A 26050-nucleotide genomic window follows, 5' to 3' on the forward strand; every position below is an offset into this window, starting at 1 on the left:
AGGCAACCTGTGGCCAGCAGGCTGCCTGTTAAATAGGGGAGAGAAGGAGTCATGTGACGTGGCCAGCGTCACATGACCCATCCCCCTGCATACAACTGAGAGCCGAGTGCCCAGTTCGGCGCTCAGACTCCTCACAGTAACCATGGGTCCTCCCCGCCCCCTGTTGCTCTGGAGACGAGGACGCAACGCACGTCCTCGCTTCGAACTTATCGCAGGGCGTCAGAGGCACAGAAGGGAAGGAGCCCTGTGACAATTTATTGCTATTTTGTTGATAAAATTGTACCTCTTTAACCACTTAAGGACCACAGGTTTATACCCCCCTAAAGACCAGGCCCTTTTTTACAAATCGGCACTACACTACTTTCACCGTTTATTGCTCGGTCATGCAACTTACCACCCAAATGAATTTTACCTCCTTTTCTTCTCACTAATAGAGCTTTCATTTGGTGGTATTTCATTGCTGCTGACATTTTTTCTTTTTTTGTTATTAATCGAAATTTAACGATTTTTTTGCAAAAAAATGACATTTTTCACTTTCAGTTGTAAAATTTTGCAAAAAAAAACGAGATCCATATAGAAATTTTGCTCTAAATTTATAGTTCTACATGTCTTTGATAAAAAAAAAATGTTTGGGTAAAAAAAAAATGGTTTGGGTAAAAGTTATAGCGTTTACAAACTATGGTACAAAAATGTGAATTTCCGCTTTTTGAAGCAGCTCTGACTTTCTGAGCATCTGTCATGTTTCCTGAGGTTCTACAATGGCCAGACAGTACAAACACCCCACAAATGACCCCATTTCGGAAAGTACACACCCTAAGGTATTCGCTGATGGGCATAGTGAGTTCATAGAACTTTTTATTTTTTGTCACAAGTTAGCGGAAAATGATGATTTTTTTTTTTTTTTCTTACAAAGTCTCATATTCCACTAACTTGTGACAAAAAATAAAAACTTCTATGAACTGACTATGCCCATCACGAAATACCTTGGGGTCTCTTCTTTCCAAAATGGGGTCACTTGTGGGGTAGTTATACTGCCCTGGCATTCTAGGGGCCCAAATGTGTGGTAAGGAGTTTGAAATCAAATTCTGTAAAAAATGACCTGTGAAATCCGAAAGGTGCTCTTTGGAATATGGGCCCCTTTGCCCACCTAGGCTGCAAAAAAGTGTCACACATCTGGTATCTCTGTATTCAGGAGAAGTTGAGGAATGTGTTTTGGGGTGTCATTTTACATATACCCATGCTGGGTGAGATAAATATCTTGGTCAAATGCCAACTTTGTATAAAAAAATGGGAAAAGTTGTCTTTTGCCAAGATATTTCTCTCACCCAGCAGGGGTATATGTAAAATGACACCCCAAAACACATTCCCCACCTTCTCCTGAGTACGGGGATACCAGATGTGTGACACTTTTTTGCAGCCTAGGTGGGCAAAGGGGCCCATATTCCAAAGAGCACCTTTCGGATTTCACAGGTCATTTTTTACAGAATTTGATTTCAAACTCCTTACCACACATTTGGGCCCCTAGAATGCCAGGGCAGTATAACTACCCCACAAGTGACCCCATTTTGGAAAGAAGAGACCCCAAGGTATTCGCTGATGGGCATGGTGAGTTCATGGAAGTTTTTATTTTTTGTCACAAGTTAGTGGAATATGAGACTTTGTATGAAAAAAAAAATAGATAAAAAAATCAGCATTTTCCACTAACTTGTGACAAAAAATAAAAAATTCTAGGAACTCGCCATGCCCCTCACGGAATACCTTGGGGTGTCTTCTTTCCAAAATGGGGTCACTTGTGGGGTAGTTATACTGCCCTGGCATTTTCCAGGGGCCCTAATGTGTGGTAAGTAGGTAAATGACCTGTGAAATCCTAAAGGTGCTCTTTGGAATATGGGCCCCTTTGCCCACCTAGGCTGCAAAAAAGTGTCACACATGTGGTATCGCCGTATTCTGGAGAAGTTGGGGAATGTGTTTTGGGGTGTCATTTTACATATACCCTTGCTGGGTGAGAGAAATATCTTGGCAAAAGACAACTTTTCCCATTTTTTTATACAAAGTTGGCATTTGACCAAGATATTTCTCTCACCCAGCATGGGTATATGTAAAATGACACCCCAAAACACATTCCCCAACTTCTCCTGAGTACGGCGATACCAGATGTGTGACACTTTTTTGCAGCCTAGATGCGCAAAGGTGCCCAAATTCCTTTTAGGAGGGCATTTTTAGACATTTGGATACCAGACTTCTTCTCACGCTTTGGGGCCCCTAGAATGCCAGGGCAGTATAAATACCCCACATGTGACCCCATTTTGGAAAGAAGACACCCCAAGGTATTCAATGAGGGGCATGGCGAGTTCATCGAAAAAAATTTTTTTTGGCACAAGTTAGCGGAAATTGATATTTTTCATTTTTTTCTCACAAAGTCTCCCGTTCCGCTAACTTGGGACAAAAATTTCAATCTTTCATGGACTCAATATGCCCCTCACGGAATACCTGGGGGTGTCTTCTTTCCGAAATGGGGTCACATGTGGGGTATTTATACTGCCCTGGCATTCTAGGGGCCCTAAAGCGTGAGAAGAAGTCTGGAATATAAATGTCTAAAAAATTTTACGCATTTGGATTCCGTGAGGGGTATGGTGAGTTCATGTGAGATTTTATTTTTTGACACAAGTTAGTGGAATATGAGACTTTGTAAGAAAAAAATAATAATAATTCCGCTAACTTGGGCCAAAAAAATGTCTGAATGGAGCCTTACAGAGGGGTGATCAATGACAGGGAGGTGATCAATGACAGGGGGGTGATCAATGACAGGGGGGTGATCAGGGAGTCTATATGGGGTGATCACCACAGTCATTGATCATGCCCCTGTAAGGCTTCATTCAGACGTCCGGATGCGTTTTGCGGATCCGATCCATCTATCAGTGGATCCGTAAAAATCATGCGGACGTCTGAATGGAGCTTTACAGGGGGGTAATCAATGACAGGGGGTAATCAATGACAGGGGGGTGATCAGGGAGTCTATATGGGGTGATCACCACAGTCATTGATCACGCCCCTGTAAGGCTTCATTCAGACGTCCGGATGCGTTTTGCGGATCCGATCCATCTATTAGTGGATCCGTAAAAATCATGCGGACGTCTGAATGGAGCTTTACAGGGGGGTAATCAATGACAGGGGGGTAATCAATGACAGGGGGGTGATCAGGGAGTCTATATGGGGTGATCACCACAGTCATTGATCACGCCCCTGTAAGGCTTCATTCAGACGTCCGGATGCGTTTTGCGGATCCGATCCATCTATCAGTGCATCCGTAAAAATCATGCGGACATCTGAATGGAGCTTTACAGGGGGGTGATCAGGGAGTCTATATGGGGTGATCACCACAGTCATTGATCATGCCCCTGTAAGGCTTCATTCAGACGTCCGGATGCGTTTTGCGGATCCGATCCATCTATCAGTGGATCCGTAAAAATCATGCGGACGTCTGAATGGAGCTTTACAGGGGGGTGATCAATGACAGGGGGGTAATCAATGACAGGGGGGTGATCAGGGAGTCTATATGGGGTGATCAGGGGCTAATAAGGGGTTAATAAGTGACGGGGGGGGGTGTAGTGTAGTGTAGTGGTGCTTGGTGCTACTTTACTGAGCTACCTGTGTCCTCTGGTGGTCGATCCAAACAAAGGGGACCACCAGAGGACCAGGTAGCAGGTATATTAGACGCTGTTATCAAAACAGCGTCTAATATACCTGTTAGGGGTTAAAAAAAAAAACATCTCCAGCCTGCCAGCGAACGATCGCCGCTGGCAGGCTGGAGATCAACTCTCTTACCTTCCGTTCCTGTGAGCGCGCGCGCCTGTGTGCGCGCGTTCACAGGAAATCTCGGCTCACGCGAGATGACGCCTATTGGCGTTAGCGTAGCCTGGGGGAGCCGCCGCAATGACGCCTTTCGGCGTTACAGTTGCGGGAAGTGGTTAAACTGAGTAAATTTAAAGTTTATGAACCAAAAGAAAACAGGCTGGTAAATAAATCTCAGAACATCATTAGAAATAATCTGGACCTCTTTCGGCATCCTGTTAAAAGAAAAAAAAAAAATATATATATATTAATACACAAAGATCAAATCAATTCTGCAACTGTTGAGAAATATCTTTAGAAAACTTACCAAATTATTTCCTTAGACTGTCTGGCTAGCAGAATATCATCAATAAATAACTGTTATTATTCTTCAACTAAATGGTTATATTTACAAATGCCTGTAAAGGCAATAGAAACCTATCTTGGCCCAAGTGCAAAATAATAATACTTCACTAGGAGTGTTAATTAGCAACTAGCACTAAGATGTGACTGGAACACACTATATATACTTCCGGTATCGTAGTCCATTCATCGCTGCCCGTTACCCCTGAGGAAGCCAGAGATACTGGCGAAACATGTCGGGGGGCAGATTTAGGTTTTAACTAGCAGCTATGTTTCCCACTGTTAGTGAGAGTTAGTGGCTCTGATGTTATATTGTGACCTGTCTGGCACCACCAGCAGGCTGCACACTTAGGAGGACATCAGTGTTACCAGTCCCGTTTGTACTACCGGCACCTGCCTGGCACCACAAGCAGTCTGTACGTTTATTAAGTTAGCAGTGTTGCCAGCCCTGAATGCACTGATGTGACCTGTCTGGCACCACCACTTTCAGGTGGCCAACAATGCAGCCACTGCCTGCATCTTAGTGCTAGTTGCTAATTAACACTCCTAGTTGTGTAGAGGGTTGATGCAACAAATCCCCTTTCATAACTAATTGGCAACAATCTTTAATTCAGTCCCTTGCTGAGGACCAGCTTGAGTAGGCACCAGCATTTATAGATGTGGCAACTCACCCTGGTAGTAACAAACAGGGGTTGGGCTGTTTCACTGTTACCTTAACATAACACTTGCGGGACGCGTTAACACAATTTGTAGTTCTCACATTTTTTGGAGAGAGCGGTTCAAGCACATCGCCTCCAACCGGTTATATCCACTATCTCTCACAGTGGGTCGTAGTCTGTGTTTTTAACACCTTAGTAGGTTATTCTGTATGTTTGTCTGTGTTCTATCATATGTGAATCACACCAATCAGTGACACTTTTTAATGAACAATTTAATAAAAGTGAAGTATTATTATTTTGCACTTGGGCCAAGATAGGTTTCTATTGCCTTTACAGGCATTTGTAAATATAGTTGTGATTAACCTTGCCCAGGTCAGGTCCTGAATTTATGGATCAACTAAATGGTTAGGCTAAAAAAGAAAATGGAAAAGAAACACACATAACAGGGTAAAATTACAGCTAGAACATTAAAAACTGAGAGATGAAATGGATTACACTTATCTTAAAAGTTACACTGTTGGGGTAGCAGTCGCTCGATATCGACTAATTTGTTGCCTCTTTATACAGTCAGGTCCATAAATATTGGGACAGACACAATTCTAACATTTTGGGCTCTATACACCACCACAATGGATTTGAAATGAAACAAACAAGATGTGCTTTAACTGCAGACTGTCAGCTTTAATTTAAGGGTATTTACATCCAAATCAGGTGAACGGTGTAGGAATTACAACAGTTTGCATATGTGCCTCCCACTTGTTAAGAAACCAAAAGTAATGGGACAATTGGCTTCTCAGCTGTTCCATGGCCAGGTGTGTGTTATTTCCTTATTATCCCAATTACAATGAGCAGATAAAAGGTCCAGAGTTCATTTCAAGTGTGCTATTTGCATTTGGAATCTGATGCTGTCAACTCTCAAAATGAAATCCAAAGAGCTGTCACTATCAGTGAAGCAAGCCATCATTAGGCAGAAAAAAACAAAACAAACCCATAAGAGAGATAGCAAAAACATTAGGCGTGGCCAAAACAACTGTTGTGAGCTAAGCAACACCAAAAGACCCGGAAGACCACAGAAAACAACTGTGGTGGATGACCGAAGAATTCTTTCCCTGGTGAAGAAAACACCCTTCACAACAGTTGGCCAGATCAAAAACAATCTCCAGGAGGTAGGTGTATGTGTGTCAAAATCAACAATCAAGAGAAGACTTCACCAGAGTGAATACAGAGGGTTCACCACAAGATGTAAACCATTGGTGAGCCTCAAAAACAGGAAGGCCAGATTATAGTTTGCCAAACGACATCTAACAAAGCCTTCACAGTTCTGGAACAACATCTTATGGACAGATGAGACCAAGATCAACTTGTACCAGAGTGATGGGAAGAGAAGAGTATGGAGAAGGAAAGGAACTGCTCATGATCCTAAGCATACCACCTCATCAGTGAAGCATGGTGGTAGTATCATGGCGTGTGCATGTATGGCTGCCAATGGAACTGGTTCTCATGTATTTATTGATGATGTGACTGCTGACAAAAGCAGCAGGATGAATTCTGAAGTGTTTCGGGCAATATTATCTGCTCATATTCAGCCAAATGCTTCAGAACTCATTGGACAGCGCTTCACAGTGCAGATGGACAATGACCCAAAGCATACTGCAAAAGCAACCAATGAGTTTTTTAAGGGAAAGAAGTGGAATGTTATGCAATGGCCAAGTCAATCACCTGACCTGAATCCGATTGAGCATGCATTTCACTTGCTGAAGACAAAACTGAAGGAAAAATGCCCCAAGAGCAAGCAGGAACTAAAGACAGTTGCAGTAGAGGCCTGGCAGAGCATCACCAAGGATGAAACCCAGTGTCTGGTGATGTCTATGCGTTCCAGACTTCAGGCTGTCATTGACTGCAAAGGAATTGCAACCAAGTATTAAAAAGTGAAAGTTTGATTTATGATTATTATTATGTTCCATTACTTTTGGTCCCTTAACAAGTGGGAGGAACATATACAAACTGTTGTAATTCCTACACCGTTCACCTGATTTGGATGTAAATACCCTCAAATTAAAGCTGACAGTCTACAGTTAAAGCACATCTTGTTTGTTTCATTTCAAATCCATTGTGGTGGTGTATAGAGCCAAAAATGTTAGAATTGTGTTGATGTCCCAATATTTATGGACCTGACTGTATCTTCCTTGTTTTTCCATGTTTGCTATATTGTGTGGGAGGTTGGGAGCTCGTGACTTCCAATCTGATTTCAATGATCCTTTGTAGATTTTAAGCACATCCACACAAATGCCTTCAAGAAATGTCACCTTTTCATATATGTTGCAAATGATCGAACGGGAATTCCCTTTTGAAAGAAGGACTATAGTACGCTTTAATCCCATTGTTTCTGCATTTCTTCGGGACACATGGACAATTGCTTGCTGTCTTCCAGCATTGTGGTTATGAGATAGTGCAGCAAGTTTAGTTCTGGCCTCCATTGCATTAATTCCAAAATGGATGCACTTTGATCGGAATTTCAGTGCCAGACTATGGTAGTTCTTTAACCCCTTAAGGACTCGGCCCTATTTCACCTTAAGGACTTGGCCATTTTTTGCAAATCTGACCACTGTCACTTTAAGTGCTGATAACTTTAAAACGCTTTGACTTACCCAGGCCGTTCTGAGATTGTTTTTTCGTCACATATTGTACTTCATGACACTGCTAAAATTGGGTCAAAAAAGTTAATTTTTTTGCATAAAAAAATACAATTTTTACCAAAAATTTTGAAAAATTAGCAAATTTCAAACTTTCAGTTTCTCTACTTCTGTAATACATAGTAATACCCCCAAAAATTGTGATGATTTTACATTCCCCATATGTCTACTTTATGTTTGTAGCATTTTGGGAATGATATTTTATTTTTTGGGGATGTTACAAGGCTTAGAAGTTTAGAAGCAAATTTTGAAATTTTCTGAAATCTTCAAAATCCCACTTTTTATGGACCAGTTCAGGTTTGAAGTCATATTGTGAGGCTTAGATAATAGAAACCTCCCAAAAATGACCCCATTCTAGAAACTACACCCCTCAAGGTATTCAAAACTGTTTTTTCAAACTTTATTTACCCTTTAGGTCTTCCACAAGAGTTAATGGCAGATGGAGAAACAATTTTGAAATTTATATTTTTTGGAAAATTTTCCAATATAATCAATTTTTTCCAGTAGTAAAACAAGGGTTAACTGCCTAACAAAACTCAAAATGGGTTGCCCCGATTCTGTAGTTTGCAGAAACACCCCATATGTGGTCGTAAACTACTGTTTGGCCGAACGGGAGCACATAGAAGGAGGGGAACACCATATGGGTTTTGGAAGGCAGATTTTGCAGGACTGGTTTTGTTTATACCATGTCCCATTTGAAGCCCCCTGTTGCACCCCTAGAATAGAAATTTCAAAAAAGTGACTCCATCTAAGAAAGTACACCCCTCAAGGTATTCAAAACTGGGTTTACAAACTTTGTTAACCCTTTAGGTGTTCCACAAGAGTTGATGGCAGATGGAGAAACAATTTTGAAATTTCTATTTTTTGGAAAATTTTCCAATATAATCAATTTTTTCCAGGAGTAAAACAAGGGTTAACTGCCAAACAAAACTCAAAATGGGTTGCCCTGATTCTGTAGTTTGCAGAAACACCCCATATGTGGTCGTAAACTACTGTTTGGCCGAACGGGAGCACATAGAAGGAGGGGAACACCATATGGGTTTTGGAAGGCAGATTTTGCAGGACTGGTTTTGTTTATACCATGTCCCATTTGAAGCCCCCTGTTGCACCCCTAGAATAGAAATTTCAAAAAAGTGACTCCATCTAAGAAAGTACACCCCTCAAGGTATTCAAAACTGGGTTTACAAACTTTGTTAACCCTTTAGGTGTTCCACAAGAGTTGATGGCAGATGGAGAAACAATTTAGAAATTTCTATTTTTTGGAAAATTTTCCAATATAATCAATTTTTTCAGGAGTAAAACAAGGGTTAACTGCCAAACAAAACTCAAAATGGGTTGCCCCGATTCTGTAGTTTGCAGAAACACCCCATATGTGGTCGTAAACTACTGTTTGGCCGAACGGGAGCACATAGAAGGAGGGGAACACCATATGGGTTTTGGAAGGCAGATTTTGCAGGACTGGTTTTGTTTATACCATGTCTCATTTGAAGCCCCCTGTTGCACCCCTAGAATAGAAATTTCAAAAAAGTGACTCCATCTAAGAAAGTACACCCCTCAAGGTATTCAAAACTGGGTTTACAAACTTTGTTAACCCTTTAGGTGTTCCACAAGAGTTGATGGCAGATGGAGAAACAATTTTGAAATTTCTATTTTTTGGAAAATTTTCCAATATAATCAAATTTTTTCCAGGAGTAAAACAAGGGTTAACTGCCAAACAAAACTCAAAATGGGTTGCCCCGATTCTGTAGTTTGCAGAAACACCCCATATGTGGTCGTAAACTACTGTTTGGCCGAACGGGAGCACATAGAAGGAGGGGAACACCATATGGGTTTTGGAAGGCAGATTTTGCAGGACTGGTTTTGTTTATACCATGTCCCATTTGAAGCCCCCTGTTGCACCCCTAGAATAGAAATTTCAAAAAAGTGACTCCATCTAAGAAAGTACACCCCTCAAGGTATTCAAAACTGGGTTTACAAACTTTGTTAACCCTTTAGGTGTTCCACAAGAGTTGATGGCAGATGGAGAAACAATTTTGAAATTTCTATTTTTTGGAAAATTTTCCAAAATAATCAATTTTTTCCAGGAGTAAAACAAGGGTTAACTGCCAAACAAAACTCAAAATGGGTTGCCCCGATTCTGTAGTTTGCAGAAACACCCCATATGTGGTCGTAAACTACTATTTGGCTAAACGGCAGGACATAGAAGAAGGGGAACGTCATATGGTTTTTGGAAGGCAGATTTTGCTGGACTGGTTTATTTACACCATGTACCCTTTCAAGCCCCCTGATGCACCCCTAGAGTAGAAACTCCACAAAAGTGACCCCATCTAGGAAACTACGGGATAAGGTGGTTGTTGTTTTGGGACTATTTTAGGGGTAAATATGATTTTTGGTTGCTCTATATTACTCTTTTTTGAGGCAATGTAACAAAAAAAAAATTCTAAAATTGTTTCTACATTCGCTATTTAGTTTTGTGGAACACCTAAAGGGTTAACATAGTTTGTAAAGTAACTTTTGAATACCTTGAGGGGTGTAGTTTCTTAGATGGGGTCACTTTTTTGGAGTTTCTAGTCTAGGCTACATCAGGGGGGGCTTCTAATGGGACATGGTGTCAAAAAAAAAACTGTCCATCAAAATCTGCCTTCTAGAAACCATATGGAGTTCCCTTCGTTCTATGCCCTGCCGTGCGGCTATATAGCCATTTACGACCACATATGGGGTGTTTCTGCAAACTACAGAATCAGGGCCATAAATATTGAGTTTTGTTTGGCGGTTAACCCTTGCTTTATTACCGGCAAAAAGGATTCAAATGGAAATTTTGCCCAAAAATGAGTGTTTTGGCACCGTTTTTACTTTATATTTTTAACACCGTTCATCCGAGGCGTTTGGGCAAAAGTTATTTTTATAGCGACGACTTTTACGCACGCGACGATGCCCAATATGTATGGTTCTCAGACTTTGGAGACACTAAGCAGGCATCCTAAAAACTGCGGCCCTCCAGATGTTGTAAAACTACAATTCCCACCATGCCCTGCTGATGGCTGTAGGTTGTCTGGGCATGCTGGGAGTTATAGTTTTACAACATCTGGAGGGCCGCAGTTTGAGGATGCCTGCACTAAAACTAATATTTTTTTGGGAAAAAAAAAATGTTTCCGTGTCTCCAAAGTCTGAGAGCCATAGTTTTTTATGTTCTCTAGTGGACTGTTGGGGATTATAAAAATTTAGTACTCCATGGAAGTGTGATACTCCCTGAAGCAATCGATAACGCAGAGGCCCGGATGATCGGGGCAAGTGTCGCACTGAGTGGTGGTGTCCTTCCGTATCCCCCTCCTGCGACACACTCTGCACTTTTTTTGGGTTCGTCCCTTCTTTCCAGTATGGGGGACCACACCTGGAAAGTGTTGGCCAGGGACGATCCGGGCGCCTCCAATTCCCGAGGTACTCCGGCCTGCTCTTTCCCGGTCCGAAAAGATCAGGTCCTTGAGGACTGCCTCATAGAATTGGAGGAATGTCCCTGTGCTGCCAGCGCTTCGGGATAGTACAAAAGAGTTGTACATGGCAACCTGCACCAAGTAGACCGCAACTTTTTTGTACCATGCCCGGGTTTTGCGCATGGCGTTATATGGCTTGAGGACTTGATCCGAGAGATCAACTCCTCCCATATACCGATTGTAGGCGACGATACAATCGGGCTTGAGGACCGTTGCCGCGGTACCTCGCACAGGGACTGGGGTGATGCCGTTACCGTGGATTGTGGACAGCATAAGGACATCCCTCTTGTCCTTATACCTGACCAGCAACAGGTTTCCACTGGTAAGTGCACGGGTCTCACCCCTGGGGATAGGTACCTGGAGGGGGTAGGCAGGGAGGCCGCGTTGATTTTTCCGCACGGTCCCACAAGCGAACGTGGATCTGGCGGCAAGGGACCTGAACAAGGGAATGCTGGTATAAAAGTTGTCCACGTACAAGTGGTAACCCTTATCCAGCAGTGGGTACATAAGGTCCCACACGAGTTTCCCGGTAACACCCAGAGTGGGGGGACATTCTGGGGGTTGAATCCGGGAATCTCGCCCCTCGTACACACGAAATTTGTAAGTGTACCCTGAGGTACTCTCACAAATTTTGTATAGCTTCACGCCATACCTCGCCCGCTTTGTGGGAATATATTGGCGGAAACTGAGTCTCCCCTTGAACGCAACGAGAGACTCATCAACCGCGACCTCCCTTCCAGGTACGTAGGCCTGCTGAAATGTGGCCCCAAAGTGATCGATGACCGGCCGTATCTTGTACAGCCGGTCATAGGCAGGATCACTTCGGGGGGGACATGCTGCATTATCGGAATAATGCAGACATTTCCGGATGGCCTCAAACCGGGGACGTGTCATGACCATACTGTACAGTGGGGTCTGGTATAGGACGTCCCCACTCCAGTATTGCCTGACACTGGGTTTTTGGACTAGACCCATATGCAGCACGAGGCCCCAAAATGTCCTCATCTCGGCTGCACTGACCGGCGTCCAGCCACCGGGTCTAGCCAAAAATGAGCCTGGGTTTTGAGCGACGAACTGTTGGGCGTACAGATTCGTCTGCTCCACCATCAGATTCACCAGTGGGTTACTGAAAAAAAAACTAAAATAGTCTATTTCAGTAAACCCCACTGTGGGAATCTGGATTCCAGGATTGCCAGCAAAATCCGGAATCTCAGGCTCAAAGTCCACTGGGGGACACCAGCTAAGTTCATCGGCAGGGGGCTCCGGTGGACTTATTTGGTGGGCCGGGAAACCAGTACGAACCCCAGGGCGGCTCGTACTAGGGTGGGCCACAGGATCCCTAGCATGTGGGGCCCCTGGCTCCGCCTGGTGGCGTCTCCGCCGCCTTGGTGGCTCATCGTCATCAGATGATGATGAGGAGGATGCGGATGATAAAAGGAACGTGGGGTCATCCTCATCCTCACTGGGGCTCTCAGAGTCGGAGGCAATCTGGGCGTATGCCTCCTCGGCCGAGAACATCCGGCGGGCCATGGGTGTGTGTGCATGTATGTGTGCGTGTGTGGAAACCTTTATTATATGTGCGTGTGTGTGGGGGCAACGGGTGTTCGCGTACTAAAAAAGGCAAAAAAAGAAAGGGCAAGTGTTAGGAAAAAAAGGTGGTGGGGAAGGGGGGTGGGGTGGGGGTCTGGTGGTGGGGGGGTCTGGTGGGGGGGGCAAGTGGCAGGGGGGATCTGGGGTCTGATGGATGGATCAAAGAAAGTTTGGAAATAAAAGTTTTTTTTTTTTTTTTTTTTCTAACTAACTTTTCCCTTCTTTCCCTGCCTAACGGTGCCTCTCCCTCACTGACCCTAACCTACCTGGGTGGCGATGGGTGCAGGAGGGTGATGGATGCCGATTGTGGGGACACAGGAGCTCGTTCTGGACGGTGCTGCACGGTCAGGGTGCTGGACAGGAAGAGGAGGGGAGAGAGGAGCGCAGGAAGTTTGAATCTCGCGCCTCTCTCCCCTGCTCCAATCAGCACCCTGGACAGCGGCGTTCAGCACCAGGGCCAGCACCGCCTCTCCAAATCCTCGGACTGCGATAGGTGGTGTAAAATTACGCCACCGATCGCAGTCTTTTTCCGGTTCATCGGGTCACAGGACACCCGAATGGACCGGAAACGCAGAAAACCGCAGGTCTGAATTGACCTGCGGTTTTCTGCGATCGTCGATGCGGGGGGGTCAAATGACCCCCCCCCCTGCATTGTTACGGGATGCCGGCTGAATGATTTCAGCCGAAATCCCGTTCCGATTAACCCCTGGGGCGCCGGAATGCCGATTTCAAGTTAGGACGTACCGGTACGCCCTGAGTCCTTAAGGACTCGGGAAATAGGGCGTACCGATACGCCCTGCGTCCTTAAGGGGTTAATAGGCCGGTGTGGCAGTTGTGAATTAAATGAGGCAAGTCCTTTAGTAGAACATCACATCAAAAGTCATGGTGACTATCTTCGTTATATTTTTATACAATGGTTTTTCTTTTGACAGCCAAAAGATTTTGTCTTCATCCCTTTGTTCATGGGGACTGTGCTTGCACTCACTATAAAGTCTTCCATCCCTCTGGTGCTCGTCAACGATGTGATATAGCAGGGAAGGCCATTTTTCGCAGATCTTCACACACCACCAAAAGTGTAGTACAATTTTATCCACCCATGGTGTGATCTCTTTACAGAACTTCAGTTTACTGGCATTATGATGCTTCTTCTTGATGGATTTAGCAAAGTGCCACAGATCAAATTGATGGTTTATCGTTGAGTAGTCTGTACGCATAAAGGTCTGAAGCAAAGTTCTTTATTTAACCCAAGGCGATTATTCTGTCCGTTACAGTCTCAAATCCCAATTTTTCCATTGTGACGGAAGATGCACAATGTGTTCTTTGAATCACTTAAAAGTCGATGATTTTGTCATTGTGTTCATCATGGTGTAAACGCAATACTTTGCACTGTGATCGGGGCTGTCATACTGTTCGTCTCCTGCAATACACAATGGTCTGCTTTGCAAGGATGCTTGCATTGCTTCTTTTTTTGGTTGTCCAAGCCTTATCTATAGCTAGACTTTGCTATCTATAGTAAGTTTTTTCACTGATACTTACCATGCCCAGTATATTTAAAAGAATTGCTGCTGCGGTTAGAACATTACTGGCACAATACTTACCAACTCTTGGCTGACTCTCGAAGATAATAAATGTGTGGCCTTGATAATATTTTCTGGTAATTTTACAGTTCGTTCCTTCTATTGTTTTCTTGAAGCTGTGGACCATAAAATTGCAATCTTCTTTATGTTGACACTTAACTTTTAGGATGAGATTGTCCAAACACGACTCAACATCGAGACTCCTCATTTGATAAACCATCTCTTACTATGAATAATTTTTCTGCTCTTACACGTTTTTCTGTTATTGTAAAGGAGGATCTCCTGGAAGCTTCGTAAACCTATCCGAGAAGAATTATTGTCGAGGGGACCTTTCGAGAAATCTCTCAAAGAGATTTTCCTCGAGAAATTCGAGAAGTCTCCAAAGAAATTTGGAGATTTTGAAAAAATGTCCCTTCTAAAAAATTTTTGGGGCGAAAAATGCCCTAGGACTTGGATCATGCTATCTCCCTAGAACCACTTCGAAACATAGCTAAGGCAGTCTGGAATGATGTTATGGGGATTTTACATCAATTTAAAAAATAAACTCATATGCGTCTTCCATGTGTGTAATGACCGGCGTCACGCACAGGGAGGGAAAAGGGAAAGCCCTGCCCAAGGGAGAGGGAAAGGTGGTGACCCCTGACTCACCTTGAGGCTGGCACCTGACTGCCCTGACGTCCCTAGACGGGTTCCTCACCCGTGCGGCGATCACGTGCCTAAACCCTGGCTTTCCCTAAAATGAGCCCTAGATAGTGAACGGGCCGGTGGGATTGCTAGTCCGCACCACTGACACTAAGAGGGAAACACCAGGGAGAGGACAGACAATACAGACAAACACATACACCCAGGTGGGCGACCACAGCAGACCACAAAGGTCCAACAGGGATCCGGAGGGTAACGTTCTGGACCAACAACCAGAGAACGCAGCAACACAGCTCCAGAGGGTCAGAATAGAAGTCCAGGCAGGAAGCTCTATATCTGGCAACCAGAGAAGTGTGAGAGGGGAATATAAGGAGGTTGGGAGTGCTGGACAAGGAACAGCTGAGGAGAAGGAGCTACGGATCCCTGAGTGAGCCAAAAAGGGTTGCAAAGCAAACCCAGAAAGCTACCATAAGGAAACAGCCCTATCTTACATAGAGCGCGCAGCCAACCGCTGCGACTTCCTGACCCCGGGTATAACGGAGTCAGGCGTGGTTCTTGACACCCTCGTGACAGTACCCCCCTCTCTACGAGGGGCCCCAGGACACTCAGGACCAGGTCTCTCAGGATGAGCGGCATGAAAAGCCCGAACTAGCCTGTCGGCGTTTACCTCAGACGCAGGAACCCACATTCTTTCCTCGGGACCGTAACCTCTCCAAATGCACCAGATATTGAAGAGAGCGGCGGACCCGACGAGAATTAACAATTTTGGATATTCTAAACTCTAGATTGCCATCCACAACAACAGGAGGGGGTGGCAGCGGTGACGGTTCTAGAGGTGGAACATATTTTTTGAGTAACGACTTATGAAAGACGTTATGGATTTTAAAAGTCTGAGGTAGCTCCAGGCGAAAAGCCACGGGGTTGATGATGGCTACAATTTTGTAAGGACCAATAAACCTAGGACCCAGTTTCCAAGAGGGAACCTTCAATTTAATATTCCTAGTAGACAACCACACAGTCATTCACTCCTAGGTCCGGACCTGGCGACCGTCTCTTATCAGCCATGCATTTGTATTTACCTCCCATATTTTTCAAGTTAGCTTGCACCTTCTGCCATATCGATGAAAGAGATGACGAAAACCGTTCCTCTTCGGGAACCCCAGAAGACCCCCCCTCTTTGAAAGTACAGAATTGGGGATGAAAACCATATGCACCAAGAAATGGTGACTTGCCAGTGGATTCCTGACGACGATTATTTATGGCAAATTCAGCTAACGGTAAATATGATGACCACAACTCTTGGTTTTCAGACACAAAACATCTTAGATTTGTCTCCAGGTTTTGGTTGGTACGCTCAGTCTGTCCATTCGACTGAGGATGGAAAGCTGAGGAAAAGGACAAGTGTACCCCCAAACGGGAACAAAAAGCTTTCCAAAATTTAGAAATAAACTGGGTACCCCGATCCGAAACAACATCGGAAGGGACCCCGTGAAGCTTCACGATTTCACTGACGAATACCTGAGCAAGAGTCTTAGCATTAGGTAGTGCGGGTAACGCAATGAAGTGTACCATTTTGCTAAACCTGTCCACTACTACCAAAATAACTGTTTTACCCGCAGACAAAGGTAAGTCAGTGATGAAATCCATTGACAGATGTGTCCATGGTCTATTGGGAATGAGTGATAATAGAGACCCTGCAGGACGTGTATGCGAAACTTTTGCGCGCGCACAGGTAGAACAAGAAGACACAAAATCCAATACATCCTGACGCAACCTTGGCCACCAAAAACGACGAGACAATAGCTCCAAGGTTGCTTTACTACCCGGGTGCCCAGCAAGTGCCGAATTATGATGTTCCTTTAATAATTCGAAATGCAGGTTCAACGGTACAAACAATTTCTCTGAGGGGCAAGGGACCGGGGCGTTCCCCTGGGCCTCTAACACCTTCCCCTCCAGAGCAGAGTGTACCGCAGAAACAACCACTCCTCTTTGAAGAATGGGTACCGGATCACTCACATTACCTCCTCCAGGTAAACAACGAGATAGTGCATCAGCCTTGGTATTCTTTGCCCCAGGACGATAGGTAATAACAAAGTTAAACCTGGTAAAAAATAGCGACCACCTAGCTTGTCTAGGGGTGAGACGCTTAGCTGATTCGAGATACAGAAGATTTTAGTGGTCCGTAATCACAGTGACGGGGTGAACTGCCCCCTCTAAAAAGTGACGCCATTCCTCAAACGCTAGTTTAATAGCTAATAGTTCCCTATTGCCAATATCGTAGTTTTTTTCTGCTGCAGATCAAAATCAGTCCCCTTCCTAGTCATGTCAGTAAGGGGTTTTACAATAACTGAATAATTTTTAATAAATTTCCTATAGAAATTCGCGAAGCCCAAGAACCGTTGCAGTGCTTTGAGGTTCTCAGGAAGATCCCAATCTAAAATTGCCTGGACCTTCCTAGGATCTATACGGAAACCTGAAGCAGATAGAAAATAACCTAGGAATTGTATCTCCTGAACGGCGAAGACACATTTTTCAATTTTAGCATATAATTTATTCGTCCGTAGGACCTGCAGTACTTGTCTGACATGCACTTCATGTGTTCTCAGATCAGACGAATAAATTAAAATATCATCTAGGTATATTACCACAAACCTGCCGATTAGATGACTAAAAATGTCATTAACGAAATGTTGAAAGACGGCAGGAGCATTGGTCAGACCGAAAGGCATAACTAGATTTTCATAATGCCCCTCAGGGGTGTTAAAAGCTGTCTTCCACTCATCCCCCTCCTTGATACGAATCAGATTGTAGGCCCCCCCTAAGATCAAGTTTGGAGAACCACCTAGCACCCGCAATCTAGTTAAACAGGTCAGGAATGAGAGGAAGAGGGTATGGGTCTAGGATGGTTATTCGATTTAATTCGCGAAAATCTAGGCAAGGACGCAGGCCCCCATCTTTCTTTTTAACGAAGAAAAACCCTGCAGCCACGGGTGAAGAAGAGGGTCTGATGTGTCCCTTAGCCAAGCTCTCGGAGATATAATCTTTCATGGCTTGTCTCTCTGGACCCGAAAGATTATATAACCTGGTCTTGGGTAATTTTGCGTCGGGAATAAGGTTAACCGGGCAATCATAAGGACGGTGAGGGGGTAACTTCTGACAACCCTTTTCAGAAAAAACGTCCTCAAAATCCGAAATAAATATAGGTAGGGTAGTTATGGAGGCGACTAAGCAATTGCTATTTAAGCAATTTTCTCTGCAATGCTCACTCCACTCCGATATCTCCCTGGCCTGCCAATCCACCACTGGATTGTGCGCTATCAACCAGGGAAGGCCCAGCACTACCGGAGTGGGAAGCCCCTCCAGAACATAACATGAAAGCATCTCGTTATGGTGGTGCCCTACCCGAAGGTGTAAATTATGAACAATGTGGGTGAGGTTTCTCTGAGACAGAGGAACAGAATCAATAGCGAATATGGGAATAGGTCTCTGTAGCGTACAGAGAGACAAACCCATAGTGCGGGCAAAATGGGCATCTATCAAATTTACCCCTGCTCCACTGTCTAGAAAGAAAGAAAGAAATAGTCTCCGTCTTAACACCAAAAACAATAACCGCTGGCAACACAAATTGCGATGTACGTATGGAGGAAACATATACCCCCCGGCTGACATCCTCCACACAGCCTGGGGTTAGTAGTTTTCCGACAGTCTTTTGGTTCTGAGGAAAGAAGGACAGACATTAATGAAATGACCCCTCTCGCCTACGGCGAGCCTCAGGAGGACGGACCTGACGAGTAGTTCCTCCTAGCTGCATAGGCTCGTCTAAGTCCGTACAGACTAACTGCTGCTTGGGAGGGGTTACCAATTGCTCTGGTTTTTTCAACCTGTCCCTAAGGCGTCTATCTATTCGGATAGAAAGGGACATAACCGCATCAAGGGAAAAGGGGGTCTCATATAATGCAAGTGCATCCTTAACCCTTTCGGATAACCCAGAGCAGAACTGACTCCTGAGAGCCGGGTCATTCTATTGGGTATCCGTAGCCCACCTACGGAATTCAGAGCAATACTCCTCTACCGGCCACTCTCCTTGTAGGAGTCTCCGTAATTTTGATTCAGCCAGTGCGACTCGGTCAGGGTCGTCATATATGAGACCCAAGGCCCCGAAAAACTCATCCACTGACCGGAGAGCCTGGGAATCAGTGGGTAAAGAGAACGCCCAGGATTGCGGGTCCCCCTGCAGCAGGGAAATAACAACCCCCACCCGCTGTTCTTCATTACCAGAGGAGTAAGGGCGCAGTTTAAAATATAATTTACAGGCCTCACGGAATGTCAAAAACTTGTCCCTTCCCCCAGAAAATCTGTCAGGGAGAGGGACCTTGGGTTCCGCAACAACCTGGTTACCAGTAGCAACCGCTGGGCTTGCGGTCAGTTGTAATTGCTGCTGTTGCTGGAGGACCGACGCCTTCAATCCTGCCACCTCCAAAGACAGGCCATGAAATTGTTTGGACAGCGCAGCAATTGGATCCATACTGGATTCTAAGTAGGTAAAAAAAAAAATTATTTTTTTTACCTACACAAAATAAGGGCCAGATATAATGTAGTGACCGGCGTCACGCACAGGGAGGGAAAAGGGAAAGCCCTGCCCAAGGGAGAGGGAAAGGTGGTGACCCCTGACTCACCTTGCGGCTGGCACCTGACTGCCCTGACGTCCCTAGACGGGTTCCTCACCCGTGCGGTGATCACGTGCCTAAACCCTGGCTTTCCCTAAAATGAGCCCTAGATAGTGAACGGGCCGGTGGGATTGCTAGTCCACACCACTGACACTAAGAGGGAAACACCAGGGAGAGGACAGACAATACAGACAAACACATACACCCAGGTGGGCGACCACAGCAGACCACAAAGGTCCAACAGGGATCCGGAGGGTAACGTTCTGGACCAACAACCAGAGAACGCAGCAACACAGCTCCAGAGGGTCAGAATAGAAGTCCAGGCAGGAAGCTCTATATCTGGCAACCAGAGAAGTGTGAGAGGGGAATATAAGGAGGTTGGGAGTGCTGGACAAGGAACAGCTGAGGAGAAGGAGCTACGGATCCCTGAGTGAGCCAAAAAGGTTTGCAAAGCAAACTCAGAAAGCTACCATAAGGAAACAGCCCTATCTTGCATAGAGCGCGCAGCCAACCGCTGCGACTTCCTGACCCCGGGTATAACGGAGTCAGGCGTGGTTCTTGACACCCTCGTGACAATGCATTTTTACGCGAATATATGTTATTTCTGATTGATATTGAAGCTCTCTTTGGATACCTTATCACTTTTTATGATAATATGTTGGTGACTGGGAAGATTTAAACATTTTGAGCTAAAATGTCCTGAGGAAATAGCTAGAAGAAATTTCTTTATATATAATATTTTTTTCTCCTAACTATCAATGCTTATTGGAGCAACGAATCCCTACTATGTCATACATTGGGGAACAACATGAACATCCCCTTCAAATTGCTATGTTTATAATGATGGGATATAAGTGACATAATAACCGCATAGATACCGTATGTATATCTGTTGATGCGATTTCCTTTGCTATCATTGCACTATACCCCCTTCTTGTAACATTTTGAATACCATCTTGATTAAACACCTGTGTTCTAAATCTCGATTGATGAAAAAAGAAGATTTGCACCATAGAGCAGCTGAAACCACTCCTAATTAAACCATGACCAATGGGTGACTTAACCCCACCTCCTTAACATCATATAAAATACAGACTGGAAAAGGATCTAGGAATTTTAATAAACAGCAAGCTAAGCTGCAAAAACCAGTGTCAGGCAGCTGCTGCCAAGGCCAATAAGATAATGGGTTGCATCAGAAGGGGCATAGATGCCCGTGATGAGAACATAGTCCTACCACTTTACAAATCGCTAGTCAGACCACACATGGAGTACTGTGTACAGTTCTGGTCTCCTGTAAACAAGGCAGACATAGCAGAGCTGGAGAAGGTCCAGAGGAGGGCAACTAAAGTAATAACTGGAATGGGGCAACTACAGTACCCTGAAAGATTATCAAAATTAGGGTTATTCACTTTAGAAAAAAGACGACTGAGGGGAGATCTAATTAATATGTATAAATATATCAGGGGTCAGTACAGAGATCTCTCCCATCATCTATTTATCCCCAGGACTGTGACTGTGACGAGGGGACATCCTCTGCGTCTGGAGGAAAGAAGGTTTGTACACAAACATAGAAAAGGATTCTTTACGGTAAGAGCAGTGAGACTATGGAACTCTCTGCCTGAGGAGGTGGTGATGGTGAGTACAATAAAGGAATTCAAGAGGGGCCTGGATGTATTTCTGGAGCGTAATAATATTATAGGCTATAGCTACTAGAGAGGGGTCGTTGATCCAGGGAGTTATTCTGATTGCCTGATTGGAGTCGGGAAGGAATTTTTTATTCCCCTAAAGTGGGGAAAATTGGCTTCTACCTCACAGGTTTTTTCTTTGCCTTCCTCTGGATCAACTTGCAGGATGATAGGCTGAACTGGATGGACAAATGTCTTTTTTCGGCCTTATGTACTATGTTACTAATAGAGATCTACAATAGCCACTGAGGAAGAGGTTTGACACCTTGAAACGCGTATGGCAACTTATGGCATCCCAACAATAGAAATCTACGGATGAGAAACAGCGCGCTGTATTTCTGAAAAAGGTGATGTATAAAAATCATGTGAGACGCCACTAAACACGTGATCAACACATGTCGGAAGTTTCAATTCAGCTTCGATTCAAGCGCAATACGCCAACAGAGTACGAATCCTTTCTGGACCATTGTTGCTGGCACAGGAAAAGAAATCTTCGCCGACCAGGCGTGCGGTCTGCCCAACTGAATAACCATCGGGAGGTGGTGAGGATACGGTAAAGAGACTGCTTTTACTTTGTATATCCTTTACCTCCTGTCTATTGGACTGCCGGCTATACCAAAGGTTCGTACATAAGAGTTTCATATGTTGATCATATCAAGCCAACAGTGGTCACATACCCTACTGTTGAGTATATAAGTGACTCTATATGTTACCACTGGAAATAGAATCTGGAGGACTTTTAACATCTATGTGGTTTTTGATTATGTATATCAATCAACTTTAAATTATTCATTCGATCCATCCATTCGATCTATCTGACTTTTGTCCGATCATTCACCTGATTTTCTGGTATATTAACCCCTTAGGGACTTAGGGCGTATCGGTACACCCTGTTTCCCGAGTCCTTAAGGACCCAGGGCGTACCGGTACGTCCTAACTTTAAAACGCGATTGCGGGGGTTAATCGGAACAGGATGTCCGCTGAAATCATTTAGCGGGCATCCTGTCACAACGCCGGGGAGGGTCATGTGACCCCCCCGCATCGGTGATCGCAGCAAACCGCAGGTCAATTCAGACCTGCGGTTTGCTGCGTTTCTGGTCCATTCGGGTCTCCGGTGACCCGATGAACCGGAAAAGGACGGTGATCGGTGGTGTGATTACACACCACCAATCACAGTCCGAGCATTTGGGGAAGGCAGTGCTGGCCGCGGTGCTGATGGGTGCTGTCCATGGTGCTGATTGGTGCTGGAGAGAGGCGGGAGATTCAAACTCCCGGCGCTCCTCTCCCTGCTGCTGCACCTGCACCGTCCTCACCAGCTCTTGCGATACCCCCGTCGGCACCCATCACCCTCCTGCACCCATCACCCTCCAGGTAGGTTAGGGTCAGTGAGGGAGAGGCACCATTAGGCAGGGATAGAAGGGAAAATTTAGTTAGGGAAAAAAAAAAACACTATATCAGATTTTTTGTTTCTGGTGGTTGGGGTCCACAGCACTTAGCTGTGAGACCCTAGACCCACCCCTGCCACTTGCCCCCCCCCCCCCTCCAATTCCGAGAGCCCCAGTGAGGATGAGGATGACCCCACGTTCCTCTTGTCATCCGCATCCTCCTCATCATCATCTGATGCTGTTGAGCCCCCAAGGTGGCGGCGTTGCCGCCAGGCGGAGCTAGGGGCCCCACGTGCTAGGGACCCTGTGGCCCACCCTAGTACGAGCCGCCCTGGGGCTCGTACTGGTTTCCCGGCCCACCAAATAAGCCCACCAGAGCCCCCTACCGGTGAACTTAGCTGGTGTCCCCCAGTGGATTTTTAGCCCGAGATTCCGGATTCTGTTGGCAATCCAGATTCCCACAGTGGGCTTCACTGAAATTGACTTTTTTTGTTTTTTTTTCAGTGACCCATTTGTGAATCTGATGGTGGAGCAGACGAACCTGTACGCCCAACAGTTCGTTAATCAGCACCCGGGCTCCTTTTTGGCTAGACCCGGTGGCTGGACGCCAGTCAGTGCAGCCGAGATGAGGACATTTTGGGGCCTCGTGCTGCACATGGGTCTAGTGCAAAAACCCAGTGTCAGGCAATACTGGAGTGGGGACATCCTCTACCAGACCCCAATCTACAGTATGGCCATGACACGCCCCTGGTTTGAGGCCATCCGGAAATGTCTGCATTATTCAGATAATGCAGCATGTCTGTCCCCCCCCCCCCCCCCCGAGGTGATCCTGCCCATAACCGTCTGTATAAGATACGGCCGGTCATCGATCACTTCGGGGCCAAATTTGCGCAGGCCTACGTACCTGGAAGGGAGGTCGCGGTTAAAGAGTCTCTCGTTGCGTTCAAGGGGAGACTCAGTTTCCGCCAATAATACATTCCCACTAAGCGGGCGAGGTATGGCGTGAAAATGTACAAAATTTGTGAGAGTACCTCAGGGTACACTTACAAATTTCATGTGTACGAGGGGCGAGATTCCCGTATTAAACCCCCAGAATGTCCCCCCACTCTGGGTGTTAGCGGGAAACTTGTGTGGGACCTTATGCACCCACTGCTAGATAAGGGTTACCACCTGTACGTGGGTACATTTTATACTAGTATCCCCTTGTTAAGGTCCCTTGCCGCTAGATCCACGTCCGCTTGTGGGACCGTGCGTAAAAATCAACACGGCCTCCCTGCCCACCCCCTCCAGATACCCATCCCCAGGGGTGAGACCCATGCCCTTCCCAGTGGAAACCTGTTGCTGGTCAGGTATAAGGACAAGAGGGATGTCCTTATACTGTCCACAATCCACGGTAACAGCATCACCCCTGTCCCCGTGCGAGGTACCGCGGCAACGGTCCTCAAGCCCGATTTTATCGTCGACGACAATTGGTATAAGGGAGGAGTTGATCTCTCTGATCAAGTCCTCAAGCCATATAATGCCATGCGCAAAACCTGGGCATGGTACAAAAAAGTTGCGGTCTACTTGGTGCAGGTTGCCTTGTACAACTCTTTTGTACTATCCCAAAGCGCTGGCAGCACAGGGACATTCCTCCAATTCTATAAGGCAGTCCTCAAGGACCTGATCTTTTTGGACTGGGAAAGAGCAGGCCGGAGTACCTCGGGAATTGGAGGCGCCCGGATCGTCCCTGGCCAACATTTTCCACGTGTGGTCCCCCATACTGGAAAGAAGGGACGAACCCAAAAAAAGTGCAGAGTGTGTCGCAGGAGGGGGATACGGAAGGACACCACCACTCAATGTGACACGTGCCCTGATAATCCGGGCCTCTGCGTTATCGATTGCTTCAGGGAGTATCACACTTTCATGGAGTACTAAATTTTTATAATCCCCAACAGTCCCCTAGAGAACATAAAAAACTATGGCTCTCAGACTTTGGAGACACGGAAACAATTTTTTTTTCAAAAAATATTAGTTTTAGTGCAAGCATCCTCAAACTTCGGCCCTCCAGATGTTGTAAAACTATAACTCCCAGCATGCCCGGACAACCTACAGCTATTAGCAGGGCATGGTGGGAATTGTAGTTTTACATCTGGAGGGCCGCAGTTTGAGGATGCCTGCTTAGTGTCTCCAAAGTCTGAGAGCCATACATATTGGGTATCGCCGCCTCCGTAAAAATCCCCCCCGGATGAACAGCGTTAAAAAAAAAAAAGTGTAAAAAAAGCCATTTTTTGTCACCTAACATCACAAAAAGTGTAATAGCGAGCGATCAAAATGTCATATGCACCCCCAATTAGTGCCAATAAAACCGCCATCTCATCCCGCAAAAAATTAGCCCCTACATTAGATAGTCGCCCAACAACAAAAAAAACCCAGTAGCTCCCAGGCTATGGAGATACTAAAATATATATTTTTTGTTCCTAAAATGATAATATAGTGTAAAATCTAAATACATTTTAAAATGTAGACATATTAGTTATCACCGCGTCCGTAAAAATCTGCCCTATAAAAATAACATTTGACCAAACCCCTTGGATGAACAGCGTTAAAAATATAAAATAAAAACGGTGCCAAAACACCAATTTTTGGGCAAAATTTTCATTTGAATCCTTTTTTTCCGGTAATAAAGCAAGGGTTAACAGCCAAACAAAACTAAATATTTATTGCCCTGATTCTGTAGTTTGCAGAAACACCCCATATGTGGTTGCAAATGGCTATACAGCCACACGCCAGGGCATAGAACGAAGGGAACGCCATATGGTTTCTGGAAGACAGATTTTGATGGACTGGTTTATTTACACCATGTCCCATTAGAAGCCCCCCTGATGTAGCCTAGACTAGAAACTCCAAAAAAGTGACCCCATCTAATAAACTACACCCCTCAAGGTATTCAAAAGTTACTTTACAAACTTTGTTAACCCTTTAGGTGTTCCACAAAACGTAATAGCGAATGTAGAAACAATTTTAGAATTTAAATTTTTTGTTACCTTGCCTCAAAAAGTGTAATATAGAGCAACCAAAAATCATATTTACCCTAAAATAGTCCCAAAACAACAACCACCTTATCCCGAAGTTTCCTAGATGGGGTCACTTTTATGGAGTTTCTATTCTAGGGGTGCATCAGGGGGGCTTGAAAGGGTACATGGTGTAAATAAACCAGTCCAGCAAAATCTGCCTTCAAAAAACCATATGGCGTTCCCCTTCTTCTATGTCCTGCCGTTTAGCCAAATAGTAGTTTACGACCACATATGGTGTATTTCTGCAAACTACAGAATCAGGGAAACCCATATTGAGTTTTGTTTAGCTGTTAACCCATTTTTTCCAGTAATAAAGTAAGGGTTAAAATGGAAAATTTTTCAAAAAATAGAAATTCCAAAATTGTTTCTCCATCTGCCATTAACTCTTGTGGAACACCTAAAGGGTTAACG

Source organism: Bufo bufo, chromosome 3, assembly GCF_905171765.1.
Source record: "Bufo bufo chromosome 3, aBufBuf1.1, whole genome shotgun sequence".
Taxonomy (NCBI): Eukaryota; Metazoa; Chordata; class Amphibia; order Anura; family Bufonidae; genus Bufo; species Bufo bufo.